Here is a 7,158-nt window from a genome sequence, read left to right on the forward strand (position 1 = left end):
GGTTTTTTGGTATAGCACCCAGTGTGGTGGTAATCACTAGGACCACAACGGCTGGTCTGTGAGATAATATTTTGAGTTCCATTCTCAGATCTTGAAATATTGTTATCTTTCCCAGTGTTTTTCTTCAACCCCACCAACTAATTTTCAACTACTTTTTTAACAGTGTGTTCCCACCAATCTCTTTCTGTTAGCAGATGATAATTTTTTACAGATTCCCATTGAATCATTATAGTAACTGTGTTAAGACATTTATAATCAGTTTGCACACCCTTCTTGTATGAGCTCTAGTATGTGATCCTCTGTTTCATCTACGTCTTGATACAATCTACATTTTGAATCAGTTGCTGATTTGCAACCAGATGTGCAGATGCTACCCTAAATGAATAAATACAGGACACGCTCTGGATTGAAAAGGGCCACATCCCTTTTTATTGAATGCTAAAGCTGAGCGAACAGGAGGAGCAAAGCTTAACAGCCGGACAGCATCACAACTGTCCCGGCACCAACCCAATCCTTATTGAGGTGATCCTTCAGATCTCGGGCCACCGGGTGCTCACCCCCTTGCGGCCCATAACTGGTGGGTTGTCCGGCTCCACTGCAGAGGCCTTTCCCGGCATGCTCCCTGAGCCCAACCGATCCCAAGCCCTGTTCCGAGGCCTTGAACCACAGGGAGGTCCGTTGTGTGATTTCAGCCTCCCCGCAAGGATGCTCTCCTCTGCCCAAGCTGCCAGGGCCATGACGAGAGTAGCAGCACATCCAACGACCTCCCATAATGGGAGGGAGGGTGGGTCAGTTTGCCAAAGGTGCCAAAAGAGGCTGAGGCCACCAAGTGCTGCCTATTATATAGGGAGCGTACCTCCACCCTTCGCCCCGTTCGTCACGCACGTCATTGCCGGGTGGGAAGGCTTTGCCGCACAGCTCCCGAAAGCCACGCACGCTCCATGCACGAAGTTCACCGTGTGCCCTGCCCCCTGTCGCAACTACGGGCCTTGTTGACTCAAGTGCCATCATTTTTCAGTTTTGGCTATAATTACGTTTGTTCTGATAGCTAGTTCTTGAGTAACTAAAATCAAGTCTTCAGTTCCTTCCATCGGTGTCCCAATCATAAGCTATTGTCAGGTTTTATCCACATCTGCTTTCCTTTTAACTTTCTTCAGAAATTCACTGATTAGGGTTGTTGTTATTGTCGTTGTATGAAAGCACAGCTTTCAGATCTTCCTTCATATGCATTGGATTCCACCCAAGAACCTAGTATGTCAACATGTATTAGCATAGTATATGTGCAGATCGAAGAAATGTAGTATTTTGTAACTGTCAGAGATTTTTTTAAAAAAAATATGTACTACGTGCACATAGTATCCATGTGGATCCCAGTATGCTGCCTTTTGAAGATGATGATTTTTCTAGCCTACAGCACCCGGTATTCCCAGGCAGTCCCAGGTGGTCTCCCATCCAAGTACTAACCAGGCCCAACCCTGCTTAGCTTCCAAGATCAGACGAGATCGGGCATGTTCAGGGTGGTATGGCCGTAGGCAGATGATGATTTTGTTGGTTTGAAGTTGTTTCAAATGCAGCCCTAGTGTTTTCAAAATGGCTCCCAGGGTGCCAATTACCACTAGGATGACCTCAGCTGGTCTGTGCCACAGTTTCTGAATCTTGATTTTCAAATCATGATACTTAGTGACCTTCTCATGTTCTTTATCATCAACCCTGGTGTCTGAATGTCAATGATGGCCATTTTATTATCCTCAGTTATTATTATTTTGTATGATATCATAGCTGCCAGTTATTTAGCTGGTTGTTGGCCTTTCATTACAATTCGAGCCCCACCCAGAGGCCTAGGATGTTGTAATGTGTCAGTGTAGTATTCGTGTGGATGCCTTCTGAATCTGACAGATGTTAATTTTGTCAATTTGAAGATGTTTCCAGTGCTGCCCCAGTGTTTTTGGAATGGCACCCAGAGTGCCAATTACCCATGGAACAACCTCAGCTGGTTTGTGCCATAGATGCTGAACCTTCATTTTCAAATCGTGATATTTAGTGACCGTCTTGTGTTCTTCAACTTATCATTATCATTATTATCATTACATGAAATCATGTTGATCTTCAGACTTTGTTAGCCTTCATACACATCTGGATCGTCCCAAGAACCTAAGATGTGTTGTATCATTTCAGTATATCAGTTATCTACAGATTGTGGTGGGTTTTCCGGGCTGTGTGGCCATGGTCTGGTGGGTCTTGTTCCTAACGTTTTGCCTGCATCTGTGGCTGGCATCTTCAGAGGTGTATCACAGAGAGAAGTCTGTTACACACTGTGTCCAGTGAGAAGGGAATGTTTTAATGGGGTATAAATTTTCATGTCCCTGGGTGGAGAACCAATCAGTAAGTGTTTTGGTGGAACTTGCTATGCAAAGGTGTGATTGATGGTATAGTATTACAGGTGGGGTTTTTCAGTCCAGGGAGTGATTCACATTAGCATTCCCTGCAGCAGCAGTATTGGAGAATGCAAATCCTGTGTTTAGGTGGAGTCCATTGTCCATAAACTCAGCATGCCCTTGGACTTTGCTTCTGGTGTTTTTAAGTACTGATAGTCAAGCTTTATTAATTTTCAGAGTCTCTTCTTTCCTGTTGAAGTTGTCTTGGTGTTTGTGAATTTCAATGGCCTCCCTGTGCAGTCTGACATAGTAACCGTCTGAATTGTCCAGAATTTCAGTGTTTTCAAATAAAATGTTATGTCCAGTTTTGTTTAAGACATGTTCTGCTACTGCAGATTATTCAGGATGGTTAAGCCAACAGTGTCTTTCGTGCTCCTTAATGCGAGTCTGAATGCTGCGTTTTGTGGTTCCTATGTAGACCTTTCCACAGCTGCAGGGTATGCAATAGACTCCTGCAGAAGTGAGGGGGTCTCTCTTGTCCTTTGCTGAGTGTAGCATCTGCTGTATTTTCCTGGTAGGTTTGAAGGTGGTTTGTAGGTTATGTTTTTTCATCAGTTTCCCTATTTGATCTGTGATTCCCTTGATGTATGGTAGAAATATTTTTTCCTGTGGTGGGCTGTTTCTCCTCAGTCCTCTAGGTTTCTTTTGGTCTTAAAGTTCTTCTGATTTCTATTGTGGAGTAGCCATTAGCCAGCAGAACCCAGTCTAGATGATTGATTTCATCAGGGAGGAGGTGAGGTTCACAAATTCATTTTGCACGATCTGTCAGAGTTTTGATTATACCCCTTTTCTGTTGTGGATGATGGTTGGAGTTTTTATGTAGATAGCGGTCTGTGTGTGTCGGTTTTCTGTATACTGTGTGGCCCAGTTGATGGTTGATGATTTCAGTATATCAGTTATCTACACTTTTTTTCTTCTCAATCACTGTTATGTCAGGCATATTACGTGCCAATACTTTATCTACTTGTATTCGAAATTCACACAATATTTTTTTTAATTTTTTAATTGTATAGTATATATAACAGATACATGCTGTGCTTTTAATCAGACTATACATTTTCCTCTTTTCTCCCTCCCCCCTTCTTCTTTTTCTTTTTGTTCAAGCAAGCAGCAGAAAGTTCATTCTTCATATCCTTTGTTCCCCTTTTCCTTCATTAAATCCGGCATCTCTCATCCATTTCTCTCAGAATTCAAACAATATTTTGACCTGCTCCTTTTAAAATACTTTTTCAACAGTGTGCTCCTACCATTTTTTTCTGTTGTCAAATGATTTTTTTCAACACATTTTTCAAGTGTATCAATTTAGCCATTGTGTTATGGCACTGGTCATAATCAGTTTGTGTGATTTTCTTGCACAGGTTTAGTTTGTGATCCACAGTTTCTTCTACTACCAGAGCCCTTTGGGGGTGGGCAGTTTATTAAATGGAACAAACAAACACACACACACACACACATACATACATGCATACATACATATGTACATATGTACGTACATACATACATGCATACATACAAACATAAATACATACAAACATACATACATACGTACGTACATACTACTGAGCATTGCCAGATTTATTATTTGTCCACTTCCTTTTTTATCTTCTCCAGAAATTGACCTTGTGATTCTTTTTTTTTTGCAGGTTTTTCATTTGTAGTTTTGTTACTTTGTTCAGGTATTTACATTTTGTTTCTTGTGCTTTCAGTAAGTTCTGATCCTTAACTTGCATCACGTTTGTCCTTACCTGTCTTTTACACAGTGAGCTCAGGCATGTCTGTCTTCTTCTACTGTTTGACTTGTGACAGTCCTCTGTCTCCAATTCTACGGGGTAAAGATAATCTGTCACAACTATTCCATGTCATATAGGGTAAATAGAATAGATCTTTCTTCCCATCCCCCCCCCCCCCACAATCTGCTTAAATTGCTTATGATGGGTGGGAGATGAAATTTTTAGGTTATTCATGACCTGGACATGGTACCTGAAGTGAGGTTTTTTTTTATTGTTGCCGTCTTTAAAAATTGAATTGTTGAGGTTGTAGTTTTAATGCTTTTATTTGCTTGTTAATTTTACATGGAATTTTGTATGGTATTACTATGCATGTTAGCCACCCTGAGCCTGACTTCAGCTGGGAAAAACCAGGATAGCAAGCCTAATTAACAGACAGACAGACAGACAGACAGACAGAGAGAGAGAGAGAGAGAGAGAGAGAGAGAGAGAGAGAGAGAGAGAGATCACTCCAAATATCACTCCTAATAAATAAACAAATAAATATCACTCCATAAAATATCACTCCAAATATCACTCCAAGGCTTAGTGAATAATGAGTTTTCTTGTTTTTTATTCTATTTTATTTTATTGGATATAATACCCCATCCTACACAGCCTAAGCCAGGCTCAGGGCAGCTCAAACATGATTTCCAAAATATCAATTATAAAAGCAAATGACAAAAATGACATAATTTTGAAATGTTAAAAATAGAATAACTCAATAATTCATAAAGGTGGCAGCTAAAATAAATATCCAAAGGACTCTCAGGTAGCATAAATTCTAATTTCCAGTTTTCAGTCCAGTCCCATTATGCATTCAGTCTAACTACTGGGACAGAGAGGAGTGGGGGACAAAAACCTGAGAGGCCAGCAGTATGCAGCAGACATATGGCTGCCTCAACCTAAGGCCTAGTAGAACATTTCCATCTTGTAGGCCCTGAAGAATAGATGAAAATCCTGCAGGGCCCTGACATCAGTTGGTAAGGAGTTCCACCAGGACTGACTTCTGGTGGAGAGTAGCCAAATACCTTGGGGCTGAGGACCACCAAAAGGTGACCACCAGAGGTGACCACTAGAAAAATGGAGGGTCCTCCTTGGGCAGTATGGAGAGAGGCAATCCCAAACAGTAAATTGCAGTAATCTAGCCAGCAGATGACTGTTGAATGGATCACTGTGGCAAGATTAAAGCAGGACAGATAGGGGGCCAAGTGTCTAGCCTGACAAAGATGGAAAAAGGCCAATTTGACTGTATGTGTGACCTGGGCCTCCATAGACTCCAGAGGCACACCCAGGTTTTTGGCTAAAGAGGCAGGTGTTAAAGCCACTCCATTCAATTTAGGCAGTTGGAACCCCTGCTCCAGCACCCTTCAACCCAGCCATAGGATTTCCATCATGATGGATTTAACTTCAGTCTCCTCTTTCTAAGCTCTCCCACTGCAGCCTCCAGAAACTTGGTTAACAACCAGAACTTTGAAAAAGGAAACTAAATCTTGGATTTTATCCACTCAGGAGCAAACAATTGGGACGAATGCAATCAAGGCCAAAATCCAAAAATCCTCATGATCTGAAATGCGGATTGTGCAAGAAAATTGTAAATCATATACTCAGCTGCTGCAAAAAGATTGCCTAGATGGAGTGCAAACGGAAGCACTACTAAATGGCGAAGATGATCCACTTAAATTTATGCAAAAATTATAGGATGGCTAAAAACTGTTGAGAATATCTCCCAGAGAAAGTCACTGAAAATTAGAGGACAAAGATCTTTTAAGATTTTGAATCCAAAGGCCCTTTCCGCATGGGCCATTTACAGCGGCCCAGGGACAGCAAAAATGCCGTCCCTGGGCAGCTGTTCGCACAGGAGGCACCGCTGAATTGCAGCAGTGCCGTCCTGGCTGCCCAGGAGTGGCGTGAAGCCACTCCTAATAACCTCGCTCGTTTAGCGAGGTTATTCTAAAACGCCATCTTCCCATCAGCACAGTGCGAACCACACCGCTGGGAAGATGGCGCTTTCCCCATCCCCTCCACTCACCTCATCATCTAATGTGCTCTGGAGGCTGTCAGGGACCCACCCCCGCTGCCCTCTGACCTCCAGGGTTCGGAGGGCAGCATGGGCGGGTCCCTGACGGCCTCCAGAGCAACACTGGAGGACGAGGTGAGTGGGGGGGGACACAGAAGAGGCGGCTCCATGCGAAGCCACCTCTTCTGCGCCGGCTTCTGCAGGGCCACTTGCACGCTCCCATGCAAATGGCCCCCACCCCTCTACCAGCATAATTTCTGCCGGCAGAGAGGCACCCTTTCTGCTGTGCGGAAAGGGCCAAAGTGTTGGCGTATAACACACCAGACATCACAGCAATGAGGATAAGAAAGTGACCATCATCAACATAGCAATATCTGGGGACAGCAGGATCAATGAAAAAGAACATGAGAAGGTCACTGAGTATCATGATTTGAACATCAAGATTCAGAAACAACGGCACAAACCAGTTGAGGTCATCCAAACACCTTCAAATCAACAAAAGGCGTTCAAAAAGGCAGCCCTGAGGGGAGCTGCACAAGTACTATGTTGATACGTTACAATGTCCTGGGCCTCTGAGTGAGGCTCAAATTGTAATGAAAGGTCAACAACCACCTAAAGAACAGGCAGCTCTGATATCAAACAACATTAAATAATAAATTGTTTTATGTACTGCCTCTCCCCATGTGAAGTTTGGACCAAGATGCTATTTGCTGGCACATTGTCGAACAGAATGTCAAGAGTGACAGCACCATCTTAGAACCTGGGCATTAAAGGTCTTCATCTGAGACATCGAAACCAGGGAGGGGAAATGATTTCATGATCTCTCTCTCTCTTGATCTCCCTCTCTCAATCTTTCCTTCTCCTTCTCCCCCCTTCCCCTCCGCCCTCAACACTCTCTCTTAACACCCTGTTAAGTTCTTGAACTTGTTTCCACAAG

The 7,158-nt window shown here is 43.1% G+C and overlaps 1 pseudogene; it reads right to left on the bottom strand.

Annotated features, from left to right (window-relative positions):
• Positions 1 to 1,405: 1,405 nt before the first annotated feature.
• LOC125425676 lies at positions 1,406 to 1,534 on the bottom strand (annotated as a pseudogene).
• Between the last annotated feature and the right edge of the window lie 5,624 nt (positions 1,535 to 7,158).

The sequence above is a fragment of the Sphaerodactylus townsendi genome, linkage group LG01 (assembly GCF_021028975.2).
Source record: "Sphaerodactylus townsendi isolate TG3544 linkage group LG01, MPM_Stown_v2.3, whole genome shotgun sequence".
Taxonomy (NCBI): Eukaryota; Metazoa; Chordata; class Lepidosauria; order Squamata; family Sphaerodactylidae; genus Sphaerodactylus; species Sphaerodactylus townsendi.